Genomic DNA, 15595 nt, shown 5'->3' on the forward strand with positions numbered 1-15595 from the left:
CCTTTACTCATACAGAAATATGGGTGACAGGGCCCCTGGGTGGATCAGTCATTAAGCATCTGCCTTCCGCTGGAGTCAGGATTCCAGGGTCCTAGGATTGAGTCCCACATAGGGCTCCCTGCTCAGCAGAAAGCCTGCTTCTCCCTCTCCTACTCCCCTTGCTTGTGTTCCCTCTCTCTCTCTGTCAAATAAATAACTCTTAAAAAAGAGAAATATGAGTGATATAAAAAAAACAGCTGTGACCCAGGACCCTCATCAAGGGCTTTGGTTGTATAATCTGGAACTAGAAGAGTCTTCATGGCCATTTCTTATGTTTACACATGAGACAGGCGGGCAGGTTCAGAGCAGCAATGAGACTATGGCGATCACTTTCCTCACCACCCACCCATCTCGGTGGATCTTAAATCAATGAAGCCGATTCATGGAAGAAGATGTGTTCTCTGAACACATCCGTTGCATTTCCACTGACATCCCTTTGATTCAGCTGTGCATCCAGCAGGAATGCCATCTCCTCTCCTTCTCTCCTACCCTCAGTTCATTCTTTGGGTTCTACCATCTGTAGTCTTCCCCTAGCTTATGAACTCACAGTGATCACTCCCTGTACCAAATGCTTCACACCAGAGTTGGCGGCACTCATTTGCTACTTGCTGGAGAACTTTAATTTTAATTTTTTTTTTTTACAATTTTATGTATTTATTTGAGAGAGAGTAAGCAAGAGAGTGCGTGCTTGCATGCATGAGCAGGGGGTAGGTGGGGGAAATGAAGAGGAAGAAGCAGACTCCCCACTGAGCAGGGAGCCTGACATGGGGCTAGATCCCAGGACCACAGGATCATAACCTCAGCTGCCAAAGGCAGATGCTTAATCCACTGAGCCACCTAGGCCCCCCTCACTAGAGAATTTTAAGCCTCGGTTTTCTGTGTCTCACTTCCCATCAGATTATAAATCTTTCAAGACTAAAGAACAGTTCTTAGAGTTCTCTGTACTTCAGTGTTGCCAAATCGGTAAATGTCGAAGTTGATAATTAGCAAAAGCAATAAACTCATTACATTATTCTGTTTCTGTAGATAACCAATATATAAATAGGAATTTCTATGTGATGATTCTTTGGCTCATTTTGTCCTTTTTTGTTCCTCTAACCAGGTCATAACATAAAGGTTATGCCATTTGTTACTGTCAAGCTTAATTAAACCCATTATAATTTGTTAACCCCTGTTCTTGCTTTGTAATTAACATTGATTAACACAAACAAGTACAAAATAGGCCATCAGCACTTTCCAGAAGTGCTGATTACAATTATATTGATAATTCAATACAGTAGAGAAGATGATGGGATAGTAATTTGCACTCTCTTTACATAAGGAGACAAACGCTACCAGGCAAAACTAAGCCTGGAAATGAAATACTTTGTTTATCGGATTCACCTGATCGAACCTTCACACTGTTAACCCACACTGACTGCTTAAACCGTGGTAGGACGACTGAAGGCACAGCTCCAAGCAGCTTGCTTCGTTGCACCTCTGAACCAGAAAACGGAAGCCCTTCAAGGCTGACAGATGGTACAGGGTTCAGCCACAGCAAAGCAGCACCTCCCCCCAGGCTTATGACAGACAATTATGGGACCAGTATCACATTTCATAGTTCTGGGATACGTCCAGGGTTTGATGGTAGCAGGTCATAGATGCACAACAGTGAGCCCACAGCAGCATTGGATCCAAAATCTCTCAGTGACCAATATCCTGAGCATGAACTCTATATCCCTACTGAAAATACAAAACCAAAACCTGCTAAGCTCCTATCCCGGTATATTCAAGAACGTATTGAAATTTCCTTTCTCCCTGACCTCAGAGGTGGAGAGGATGACTGTTCTTGCTATCCATGTTAAGACAAGCCCGCCATGCTCTGGTGTGACTGATCCATTACCAGTGGGGGCAGGCGCACATTTGAACTTTTCCGTATTTCTGGGAATAAAGTCAGGATGCTTGGGAGCTGCAGCCGTTTTTGTTCTGTATAAGAAAAACTAAGTGGAACTCTGCCCCACTGCACTCCAGGGAAGAATTAACAGAATTCATATCATACAGATCAATTGGCCCTGTGCAAATGATGTGATAATGAGGCCATGGAGTTTTTATGGTTCTCTGTTACCACCCCAGAAAGTATGTTCCAGAAACCGGTCAAACCCTCAAAAAGGAATATTAGTACAAAGTGGGGTGTTTCATACTCATTGCTGAAAGATTAATGTTCATGAAGATCCCTGAGGCACTAAGCCTTCTGTGACTCATTGAGGAAAAATCTGCCAGATGGCAAAGAATGGAGAAATTTGCCGACGGTCATATAGCTTCTAACCCAAATGTCTGTGTCCTCAGAGCTAGGCCTTCTCTTTGCACTCTCCAACTAAGCATTCCTTGTAAAAATCGCTAGAAATGGAAACACAGCCATCAGAAGTAGACTTGAGTAAAGAAACAGAAGAAAAACAATCAAAACACAAACACACACTGAGATATAGTCAGCCTTGGGGCGCCTGGGTGGGTTAAAGCCTCTGCCTTTGGCTCAAGTCATGATCCCAGAGTCCTGAGATCAAGCCCTGCATGGGGCTCTCTGCTCAGCGGGGAGTCCGCTTCCTCCTCTCTCTCTCTCTGCCTGCCTCTCTGCCTACTTGTGATCTCTGTCTGTCAAATAAATAAATAAAATCTTAAAAAAAAAAAAATAGTCAGCCTTAAGCCAGACTGTGACATTGTCACATTTGTTTTGGGGGTCCACAACCTTCTTTCTTGCTATTCTCAAACATCATAGTCAGGGTCTTATATCAATCCCAAAGGGCTGTAGAGAGTCACTCAACCCTCTCTGTTCCAGCATCCCATCTTTCTACCTCATAAATATTAGGTGTGGCAGGCTATTTTTGTTTCTTCATTTATTTTTTAAATAAGATGTAAAATGCCTTCACTGGTGTCCATCAAGCATACAGATCTTAAGTGTACAGTTCAATGAATTGTTTTATATATTTATACCCATGTAAACACCATGCAGATGAGATTCAGAACATTTACACCATCCCAGAAATCTCCCTCAAGCTACAGGGGTTTTATTTTATTTTATCTTTTTAATCTTTTTTTTTTTGAGATTTTATTTATTTATTTGACAGAGAGAGAGAGAGAGATCACAAGCAGGCAGGCAAAGAAGAGTGGGGGAAGCAGGATCCCCACCGAACAGAGAGCCCGATGCGGGGCTTGATCCCAGAACCCTGGGATCAGGACCTGAGCTGAAGGCAGATGTTTAAACCACTGAGCCATCTGGGCACCCTGGCAGGCTTTTTATTTTAAAGTCGGGTTTATTGAGGTATCATTTTCATATGGTATTATTCCCCATGTTTAAAAGGCAGTTCTGTGAGTTTTGACAGTGCATACAGACGTGTGGCTACCAATACAATCAAAATATAAAACTATACTATGACCCATCCTCCCAAATTCCCCTGTGCCCCTCTGTAGTGAAACCTTCTCTCCATCTCCATCCCCTGGCAACCATTAATCCGTCCTCTGTCCTTATACTTTGTCTTTTCTAGAATGTCATATAATGGAATCATCCAGTATATGGTCTTTCAAGTCTAACTCCTTTCACTTAGCAAATACACTTGAGATTCACCCATGCGGTTGTGTGTGTCAATAGTTCCTTCCTTTCTACTCCTGAGCAGTACTTAATTATACCACATTCTGTATGCCCATTCATCAGTTAAAGGACCTTTGGGTTGTTCCCAGGTTTTAACAATTATGAATGAACCACTATAAACATCCACATACAAGGTTTTGTGTGAATTTAACTTTTCATTTCTTTGGGATAGAAACCCAGGAAATGGGTCTCTTGCTCTATGCTAAACTCGTTAAATTTCAATTTTTCAAAGAAAACCAAACCATTCTCCAGTGTACTTCGGTCATCTTGCCTTCCCACCAGCAGTGTATGAGACTTTTAGAGGCTCTCTGCTCTCACCAGAACTTGGCAATTCCAGTTGCTGTCTTTTCTTTCAAGCCATTTCACCAGGTGCCTGGCACAGATTTTCCAAGCGGAGCAGACACGTTCATAGAATTCACTGCAGTCTTCAGAAAAGAGTTAAAATCAGTTGCCAACGTCTCACTATATGCATGAGAGCTACTTGGCTGCATGCCAATTAGGCAGTTTATATTCACAATCCTGACCAGAGTTACTTTGACCTGTTCCATCCAATTTTGCTTAGTTGTCTATATCCCAAGCAACATCCATGCCAATTTCCTTGTGCCCTCGTTAAAACCAAGAGTCCTGTGTCTTCCCTGCGGTGGTCCTACGGGTTATGTCTAAAGGTTAAAGATCCTCACTTCATTTTGGCATCGTTAAAACACTCAACAACCTACCTTTAATCACCTTGTTCAGGTGTGTTTTCTGTATCCAGAAAATGCAACATCCCTCTGGCTTCTACTTTCAAGAACGTATCTATCAAGAACACTCTGAGCTAGAGGAAGGGGAGAAAAAAAAATGCTTTGCTCCAGTAAATAAATTGTCACACTCGGGGGATTGCAGAAGAACTCAATCACTTTACCGCTCTGCCCTCCATACGCACAGAACCATACACTGCTATTCTCTAAAAGTAACTACAGCTGATTTTTCTGACCTGGGTAGGAAACACACATAGTCAGAACCTAGTCTGCTCGGATTTGTCACACAAATTCTCCCTGGCCTGTTGCTTCTCTCTGGATTTCCCTGCTAATGCCTTATTCATTTGCATCTGTCTGACCCATCTGCTGGGTCTAATGGTGTGCCGTCAGCAATTAGACCGCGATGCATGTGTCACCTCCCATGCGTTCCTTATATCTCTTCTATCCCCCTGCTCGAGCTACTTCCATTTTTCTGTCTCATCCCCAGAGGAACATAGCCAACAACCTCAGCTGCATCTTTCCATTTTTCTTAAGTTTATTATTTATTTAAATAGATAATACATGCACAAAAGCTGAATTGAAAAGGTACAAAAAGGGTAGAGATAGAAGTCTCTTCCATTCCTTTCCCACTCCCCCCATTTCATTGCTCAGATACAACTAGGGTCATCAGTGTCTTGTGCCCTTCCAGAAAGAGATATACAATACATTGACAAGCATACAATCTAGATATTTATATTCTTTGTAGAAATAACAACACACTGCAACACCTTTTTGCACCCTGTTTTTTTCATATAAAATATGTACATTGTAAAGCATTTCATCTCTCTATACTTGGATATACTATTGAGTGCCTTAATAAATTTTCTTCTTTCTTTTAAAGAGATGTTTAATATCCAATGTTACCAAAATCCTTTTTAAGATATCTAAAATAATGACTTAGCCTAACCAAGATAGACATTTATATCTCGAAAAAAAAAATGAGCTGAGTTAGGTGGCTCAGGGCTGGTATTGGTAATTACTGTCGCAAAGACTGAATATCTTTTTCCTTGGGTTTGAAAGTGGCTGCTAAGCTTTGCGCAGTGGCAGTATCGTAGCCAATGAGGTTTATCCGAGGCGCGATTATTGCTAATTGAAAGTGGCTGCTGGGGACGCCTGGGTGGCTCAGTTGGTTAAGCAGCTGCCTTCAGCTCAGGTCATGATCCCAGCGTCCTGGGATCGAGTCCCACATCGGGCTCCTTGCTCAGCAGGGAGCCTGCTTCTCCCTCTGCCTGCCATTCTGTCTGCCTGTGCTCGCTCTCTCCCCCTCTCTCTGATAAATAAATAAATAAATCTTAAAAAAAATTTAAAAAAAAAAAAAAAAGAAAGAAAGTGGCTGCTGAAGCTCCAGCTTTCACTTCTGCATTCCAGCCTGAAGAAAGTTGATCTGTTCTCCCTCAAGAAGGACACTTACCAATTCACAGAGTCTGTTCATTTATACCCCATTTTCCAAAACCTAGTCACAAAGCTACACCTAGCTGGAAAGGAGGATGGGAAATGCAGTCACAATCTAGGGAGCTGTAAGGGCCTGGTTAGCCAGAGGGAGCCATTTGGTTGTAAACTTAGATTGCCCCTGCCCCTGCCAGAGGAACTTGCAAAGCCCAGATACAAGGGCGGGCTAGGCCGGGTGGAGACATCCAATCAGTAGGGCGCGCATATATTTACTATGGCAAACTGAAATTCAACTGGCCACCCGTATTGCCGACCTAGCATGACTGTGCAGTTTTCCCTGTGTATTGCAATCTCACTGGCCACCTGTGTATAAGCCAGGCTCAACCACCTCTATAAAAGTTAGTCTGTGAGGCTAGGAAAGGTCGTGTCTCTTGGAAAAGAGAGAGCCCTGACTGGTCAGTTTGATTCTCAATCAATGCTTGGTGCGAAATAAAGTTTTGCTTGACCTTCGCTTTGCATCAGTCTCACGCCTTCAATCACAGACCCATTATTGGGGGGACCCCTCACAGGAGCCTGTTGAAGTTTGGGATCTATTAAGAAAGAAAGAAGGGAGAGTGGGTATTGGAGTACAACAATCCATTTCTGCCCCAGAATTGCTGTCAGTTCTTTCACTCTTTCACCGATGAACTAGAGAAATCTGTGAACATTCCATTTCATACTCTGTGGGAAGATATCTAGAATTTCTAGGTCACAAGATGTGTGCATTTTTATTTTCCTGAGTATTTCCAATTGCCATCGCAGATAAGAGAACAATGAACACCTGCACTGACATATAAGCATACCTGTTTCCCCACACCCCCAACAGTCCTGAGTGTGCTTACATTTTTTTTTTTTTTTACATTTTACCATTCTGATAGCTAAAATACAACATCCCAAGAGGTCTTCATTGGACTTAAGAGGACTTTCTCTCATTTTTAGTGTCATTCAGTAGTTTTTCAAACTATTTGCATTTCCTTGTCTCTGAGCTAATTCCATCATTTGTCCAGTAAATTGCATGATTTCTTCATTACCCTGTAGACATTCTTTATAAATTGGGGAAATTAGCATTTTCAGTACTATTTATTTAAACACTTTTTTTTTTTTTTTTTTACCATTTTGGGTTGCTTTGTTGTGTTTTTGTTCCCATGCCTTTTTTCTTTTTTTTAATTTTAAAGAGAAGTAAGACTTTATTTCCTTGTTTCACAAACAAAAGTGGGCTGAGCGGATTGCTTTCTGGTGAGTTGTTAAACGGACAAGTCCCATATCCTCATTGGACTCCTCTGACTTGGCCTTTGCTTTAACCTTGGCCAAAGCCGTGCAGCAGTGGGAGCAGAAGCAGCCACAAATGTAGATGCATCAGCCAGCAAGACCTTGGCTGAAAAGTATAAACCATCTCCACAGGCAGAGCTAGGACACACTTGGCCCACTGAAGACAATGGGTATTGATGGAACATCCCCAGACATAGGCTGGCAACACAGCAAACACATTCCCAAAAGCAAGGACACAGTTTCCTCTTGATGTCAAGCACTTCCAGGTTATAGATAATGGAGGACCAGCCCAAGGGATCAGAGGGACATGTTCAGAACCCTCGGTGGTGTGGCTTCCCAAAGCTCCCCACTTGTCTCCTATCATAATCAGCTGCATGTCGTTCAGGATTTCAATGGTGAATTTTTTTTCTTAAAGATTTTATTTACTTACGCAAGAGAGAGAGAGCATGAGAGCACAGAGGGAGAGGGAGAAGCAGACTCCCCACTGAGCCAAGAGCCCCACACAGGACTCGATCCCAGGACCCTGAGATCATGACCTGAGCTGAAGGCAGGCTCTTCACCCACTGAGCCACCCACATGTCCTGTCAATGGTGATTTTTTAATGTGGTTGCATAAAACCCTTTTAAAAATTGCTTCTGGATATGGTGACTTTCTTCAAAGGCACTTGCTATTGCCAAAATTATAAAATAGATTTTTTTCATAGTTTTCATAGTAATAATAATCAAAAAGAGGCTCCAACTTGATTTATTACAACATGGCTTCTGGTTACCCTGGCCCCAGTGACCTACTCCTCTTCCTCCCCCACCCCACCCCTGCTGCTCTGAGAGCCTGGCTACATTTAAAGGGAAGTACCCTTCTCTCTCCCTTAAAATCAGTACCTCTTAATTCCACTTCCTACCGGACATATCCTGTACTGTCATTGACTTACTCATTTGGTTTCAGACTTACAGACTGCACTTGTATCCCATTTTCCTCTGAAGAGAGCTACACACTGAGAGAGTCAAGCATTCAGACTCTCCTGCTCACCGCCTAGATGGAAAACCATATAATTCCCAACCGCAGGGACTTGTCACAGGAACTTAGGCTTTGGAAGCTGTTAAGTGCTGACTTGTGACCTCTCCAAATTCATATGGTGAAGTCCTCACTCCCAGTACCTCTGAATGTGACTATATTTGGGACAGGGCCTTAAAAGAGATAATTACATTAAAATGAGGTCATTAAGGTAGGCCTCAATCCAAGGACTAATGTACTTGCAAGACAAGAAAATTAGAAACCAGATGCACACACAGGGAAGACCTATGGGGACAAAAGTAGAAGACTGCCATCCACAAGCCGAGGAGAGAGGCCTCAGGAGAAACCCACCCTGCCAGCTCTTGGATCTCGGACTTTAAGCCTTTAGAACTGTGAGAAAACACATGTCTGTTGTTTCAGACCCTCTGCCTGAGGTACTTTGTCATGGGGGCCCCAGCCAACAGATAGAGAGTTGCGCAGCATAGGCTGAATCAGTAGGGGTCTCTGGTGCAAGTCTTAGAAGTTTATTTATATATTTATTTATTTTTAAAGATTTTATTAATTTATTTGACAGAGAGAGATCACAAGTAGGCAGAGAGGCAGGCAGAGAGAGAGAGAGGAGGAAGCAGGCTCCCCGCTGAGCAGAGAGCCCGATGTGGGACTCGATCCCAGGACCCTGAGATCATGACCTGAGCCGAAGGCAGTGGCTTAACCCACTGAGCTACCCAGGCGCCCCAAGTCTTAGAAGTTTAGACAGATCTACTGTCCTGTCAAGTTCCTGAGGCTCTGACAGAAATGTGCAAACAGCAGTGGGAGTGTTCACAGGAGCCACACCTGTAAGGAGGGGGGAGAGGAAGCAGGAAGAAGGAGAAGTTGAACTGTGATGTAATTGCAAGAGAGGCCTCAGTGGGTTCTAAGGGGAGCTCTGGCCCCGGGAAGGCCTTTGGGCTTGTCCAGATTGAGGCAAGGGCATTGGCTTTTGTACCCCAGCAGGCTGTACCCTGGAAGAGGGTGTTAGCTTCGGTGAGGAAGCTCTGTGTGCTTGAGGGCAAGTGCCAAGAGGGCCTCAGCTGTGAGACATCAATGCCCAGCACAGTGGCAGCAGAAGGAGGAGTGTTTGGGACTAGAGAGGGCATCTAGTGGCACCCTCCCATGTCCAACATGCCGACCTACACAGAACAGGATTTGTTAGGGTACAGGGAAGTTCATGGCATGGAGGCACATGAAGGAGCAACTGTCAGAAAGGACATGGCCCAGTGGCCATTAGGATTTGCAGTGTAGAAACAAATGGGACAGACTCTCTAGGCAATGACCATGGCAATGAATCAGCCCAACCATCCTTAAGGCATTCCCTTTGGGATTCAGATTCAGAGAAGACAAAGTCCACTTAACCTGATTTTGATCACCAGCTTGCCCTTTGACTGACACTAGAAGACTGGGCAGCATGGGAGAAGCCTGATTCCCCTAAGAAGACCAACTGTGATGTCATCACCAGAAGAAGGGGACAGACACTGTGCAGATGAAAAACCACATAGCCATTGGGCCTGCACCATCTGAGTTGGAATCTCAGTTTGGGGTGTTTGGGGGCAAAGAGTTTGAACTCATAAAATTTTAAAGTTCTTCATCTGTAAAATAGAAATATTATCTATCTTATAAGATTTTTCAGTCTTAAATTATACTTATACCAATGACTATATCTATCTGTTTGTATATATATCTGTGTCTACATAAAAGAATTATGTACATACATATATGCACCACTTATATATGATGCTTATATAATGACCATCTCCATTTGAGTGTCTATAGTTCCTAGGACCTCATCAAGTCTTTCCTATCATTGCATCTGTGCATGTCTTCCTTCCTCACCTCTTCCTCGAGAGCAAGAGAAGCATTGAATGTCCTAGTCCCCAAACTCCAGATCTGGAAACCGCCTTAGAAATGTTACCTCCAAAGAACCATGGCGTTGCAAAGTTTTACAGCTTGATATTCCTCATACTGGGTGTGCATGGTTTTGTATTTAAAACATAAATTAAAAGGTCAGGAGTGGAGGGACACCTGGCTGGCTCATGAGGGGAAGCATGTGACATTTGATCTTGGGGTCATGAGTTTGAGTCCCACACAGGGTGTGGAGATTACTTAAATTTAAAAACAATTTCTAAACAATTTCTAATTTAATAATATTACATAATAATATAATTTTAAAACAGTTTTTTAAATAAAAAAGTCAAGAGTGGAATGAGAAAATCAAAATGAGAGTTGGTCTTCTATAGTACCTGCTCTCTGGGGCACACACAAAGCCTTCTCAGGGGTTCTCAACACCAGGAGATGTCAGGCAGGTTGAGAGCAGGACATTGTAGTCTGCCTGGCAAAGGTCAGGTACTAGTGAAGTTCCAGGGTGGAGCAGGCAGTCCCCGATTCTTCCTTTGCTGAATACAGAGGACAGCATTTATCATGGGACCAGGCCGATCCGAATGCAGAAAATAGCGTGAAGAGAGCGCGGGGAGAGGGGGGAGGGGCTGGCATTTTCTCCCATACAGCTATTTTCCAGAGCAGATCTAATTCCAGCAACAACGTTTCAACTTCACTCCCACCAAGAGGGATGGCTCCTGTGGATGCCTCTCAGCTTGCAAATGTTGCCTCTCCGAGGTCACACAAGTAGCTAATATATCCATTTCCCCGAAATAAATGCCATCACGGAGGTCTTCTTGTCACTGTCAGGGGTTATGAGCAGTGTTGATGGAGTGGGGTAATGACATCGCAGGGTGATTGAAAGGGTTTGGGATGTGATTTCCTATTTGGTTCAGACAAAATAAAACCATTATCTGTGCTTCATCTTTTTTAAAGACATTGTTTCCCAGGCTCTCTGGCGCTGGAAGTCTGTTGCTGCACCCAGGCCCAATATTAGCCTGTCACAATTATAGATCAGTTCATCACCACGGTAAGCCTCCAGTCTCCTTGAACTCTAACCAAGGGAAATGACTTTCCGGGGTCCACCTTATCCCTGGGTATTTTGCCTTTTGAAAAAGATGGCGCAACGGTCCTCCGCTCAGTGTAGAGAGCTGTCCGGTAACACGTGGCCGGGCACACCGGGGAATCTGCAGGCGGCCAGCTAGGAGAGACGGAGACCTCCCTTAGCTCACGGGTATGCAGGAAGAAGACCCTCAGACACGTGGATGTGGTGGGGGGGCAAGTTGTTGCTTAAACAGGTTAAGGATGGACGTAGGGGTCCCTGGTGCATCTTTTATCTGTCACTAAGGCATGCCCAGCTCAGGGGGCTCCTGCGGTCAGGCCACAGTGAGGCTATCAGAATGGTTCTCAGTACTCTCCCCCCTCACTTTTGCTGCTGGCCAACCTAGGAAGCCACACCATTAATGTCCTGGTCCCCAACCCTACTTCACTCAACAACAGCCTGTCACCACATCTACTAAGTCCCAGGTGTCGGATTGTTGGTCTACTCTGCAAAGAGTTTTCCATCCCAGGGGCCTTCCGAGCAGTAGGCTTCCACCCAGCCTGGCATACCTCCATGCAAGGAGTGAAAGGTTCTGTGAGCCGTTACTTCTTCCAGAATCTTTAATTCACCTCCAGGTGGATGCAACACTTATGGCCAGACATCTACCAGTCCTTGGGTATTTTTTTTTAATTGTGGTAAAATATATATTACCTAAAATTTGCCATTTTAAGACACACAGTTCTGTGGTATTAAGCTCATTCACATTTTTGTACAAGCATCACCAGCATCCATTTCCAGAACTTTTCCATCTTCCCCACCTGAAACTCTGTATCCATTAGCTAACTATAACTCCCCATTCCTCCCTTCCCCCAACCCCTGGCAACTGCCATTGGACTTCCTGGCTCTATAAATTTGGCAACTGGGTTGCTTCATCTAAGTGGCATCAGACAGCATTTGTCCTTTCGTGACTGGATGATTTCACTTAGCATAATGTCTTCAAAGTTCATCCATGTTGTCGTATGTATCAGAATTTCCTTTTTAAGACTGAATAATATTCTACTGTATGTACATAACACATTTTGTTGGTCTTTCATCTGTTGGTTGGTCACTTTTAGGCTGTTGTGGGTAACATGGTTGTGAATGTGGGTGTATAAATATCTATTCAACTTCCAGGTCTTAATTCTTTTGGTATTTTGGTATATACTCCAAAGCAGGACTGCTAGGTCATATGGCATTCTACGTTTAATTTTTTGAAGAACAACCGTATCGTTTTCCACAAAGCTTGCACAATTCACAGTACAGAAGGTTTCCAATTTCTCTACATCCTCCCCAACCTTGTTCTTTTCTGGGTTTGTTTGTTTTTTTTATAATTGTCACCGTAATAGGTGTCCTGTTGATGTTTTTTAAATGTAATGACCACTGTTCATTTAGAAAGTTGCTTCAAAATAAAGAGAAAAGAAGGAATATGAAATGAAAACCAGTGAGAAAAAGTCATTGAGTACTGAACCAAAAAATCAGTAATTTAAAAAGGGTCGTAGTGTGTGTGTGTGTGTGTGTGAGAGAGAGAGAGAGAGAGAGAGAGAGATTGCTGGTGACTAGACCTCTTTAGGATCTGAAAAGATGGACACTCCAATTGCTCATGTGCCTAAATCTTTTCGCATATAGTCTTAAGTTACAAAAAGTGTAGACCATTGTCATCCTTTTAGTCTATTAGCGCCACAAAACTAAAACATGTTTATTTATAATAATATCAATAAAAAATGGGTAAATAGAGGGATGCCTGGGTGGCTTAGTTGGTTAAACATCTACCTCCGGCTGAGATCATGATCTCAGGGTCCTGAGATTGAGCCCCATGCTCAGTGGGGAGTCTGCTTCTCCCTCTCCCTCTGTTCCTTCACCCTGCCCATGCTCTCTCTCTTTCTCTGTCTCAAATAAATAAATAAAATCTTTTAAAAATAGGTAAGTAGATGACCACCTAGGAGACAATATTTGCAATACTTAAAACTGATAAGGGATTAGTGTTTAAAACATATAAATAACTCCTGTAAATTAATAGGGAGAATCTAGAAGTCAAACGGAAGAAATCAAATGGGGTAAAGAAGAGAGATAAGCAGTTTGCAGGCAGAAAATGAAAGGATGAAAAGAAGTACATGAAACAATCCTCAGCTTCACTAGGAATCAGAAATAACAATTAAAACAAGGAATCTACCTTGCACTCCTTAGAATGGCAAAATGTAAAATGGTAAAGAAAAAAAGAAGGAAGGAAGGGGAAAGAGAAAGAAAGAGAGAGAGAAAAGAGACAAGTGTTTGTGAGTAAACCAAGAACTTATACACACAATGTTGGAAATGTCAACTCAGACAGCCATTCTGGAAAATAAACTGATGTTGTTTCACTCCATTAACTATATTGAAGCCAAAGGAGGCAGAAATCCCTTCCTTGAATATCTCAGAGAAATTCCTGGACAGGCATGTAAGAAAATATGAATGAAGATCTTCATCACAGCATGGTGTGTGGTACAGGGGGTGGGGAGAGGCAGTTTGGTGCCCACAATGGGGCAAGATCAACAAAACTAGTAGACAAGCCAGGGAATACAAAGAAGCAGTCAGAAGCAGCAGGTTGAAGGTACATTCAGTGGCAAGGAGCCATGGTAAGAGAAAATGTTAAGGGAAAAAAATCAGGAAACAGATTGAGGGAGACAGCAAGTGACCTTTAATGCCATTCCTGTACCCTAAAACCTCACATTGACACAAAACAATGCTAAGAGTTTTTAAAGAATGCAGGCATATCAGGGATGTACATTAGCCCATGAGAATGGGTGCCTACGAGGGGGGAGGAAAATGGTGATGAGAATTAGGAATAAAGAGGAAAAGAACAAGAATAAAACAAGAGAGGGGACTTTCAGCAGACTGCTGATGATAGCATGCTAAAGAAGATCAGGAGAAATGAACATGGTAAGCTTAGGTTTCCTTACATGGGGAAAACATAAAATAAAACAAAGGAAAAAAAAAAAAGCAAAGGAAGACCCAGTGATTAACATCTAAGTTGATAGTTGGCCTTACATTATGATATCTATATCTACATTCCTATATCCCTCTATCCAGAACATTCCAGCTTAGAGTGAGAGCAGTTCTACGTAATAAACACAAGGGCTTTCTTCATACTTAATAGTGAAAGATCAAATGCTTTCCCCCTAAGACCAGGAACAAGACAAGTCTGCTGTCACTACTTTTATTCAATATTATACTGGACGTTCTAGTCGGGACAATTCGGGAAAAAAGAGAGGAGAGAAAAGGAGAAAAAAAGAAGAAAAAAAAACCACAAGGCAGTCAGACTGGAAAAGAATTATTGAACTCTCTCTACTTGCAGAGAATATGATCTTATATACAGAAAATCAGGTTTAGAAAGATTGCAGGATACAACATTAATGAAAAAAATCAATTGTATTTCTATACACTGGTAGGGAAGAATCCAAAAATGAATTTAAGAAATTTACATTAGCGTCAAAAAGAATAAAATACTCAGGAATAAATGTATAGAGAGACAAAACAATAAGATGATAGTACTCTCCAAATTAACCTACAAATTCAACACAGTCTCTACCAAACCCTAGCTGGCCTTCTTGCAGATGCAGCCAAAGTGATGCAAGAGTTCATATGAAAATTCAAAGGACCCAGAATAACAAAACAGTCTTGAAAAAGAAAGGCAAAAGAAAAGACTCATACTTTCCAATTTTAAAACTTACTACGAAGCTACAATAATTAAGTCAAGGTGGTACCAGATAATGATGGACATTTAATCAACAGAATGGGAGAATCCAGAAATAAGCCTTTATATTTATAGTCAATTGAGTTTTGACAAGGGTGCCAAGACAATTTAGTTGGAGAAAGAACAGCCTTTGCAACAAATGGTGCTGGGACAGCTGGATATCAACATTTGAAAGAATGAAGTTGGACTCCTTCCTCACACCATGTGCAAGAATTAACTCAAAATGAATCTCAGACCTAAATGTTAGAGCTGAAAACGATAAGATCCTTAGAAGGACACATCAGAAGAAAACTCATGACCTTGGGTTAAGCAGTAGCTTTTTAGATATGATACCAAAAATGCCAGCGCCAAAGTATAAAATGATTAAACTGGGTTTTATCAAAATAAAAAATGTTTGCATTTCAAAGGAGACCAACAAGAAAATGAAAAGACAATCCACTCAAGGGGAGAAAATCTCTTCAATTATTTGTGAGTCATATGTCTGTTAAGGGACTCAGACAAGAAATTTAACAATAAAAGACAACTTAATATAAAAAATGGGCAAAGGTCTGAGTAGTCATTTCCTTAACAAAGATATACAAATGTCCAAGAAGTACATGAGAAGATAGTCAGCATTATTCGTCATTAAAGTAATGCAAATCAAAACCACAAAATGAGATACTACTTCACACCCACTGGGATGAATTATAATAAAAAAGACTGACAAAAACAAATGTTGGCAAAGATGTGGA

At 42.2% G+C, this 15595-nt stretch overlaps 1 pseudogene; it reads left to right on the top strand.

Annotated features, from left to right (window-relative positions):
* Positions 1 to 5466: 5466 nt before the first annotated feature.
* On the top strand, positions 5467 to 5586 carry LOC116596612 (annotated as a pseudogene).
* The last annotated feature ends 10009 nt before the right edge of the window (positions 5587 to 15595 follow it).

The sequence above is a fragment of the Mustela erminea genome, chromosome 7, assembly GCF_009829155.1.
Source record: "Mustela erminea isolate mMusErm1 chromosome 7, mMusErm1.Pri, whole genome shotgun sequence".
In the NCBI taxonomy this organism is placed as follows: Eukaryota; Metazoa; Chordata; class Mammalia; order Carnivora; family Mustelidae; genus Mustela; species Mustela erminea.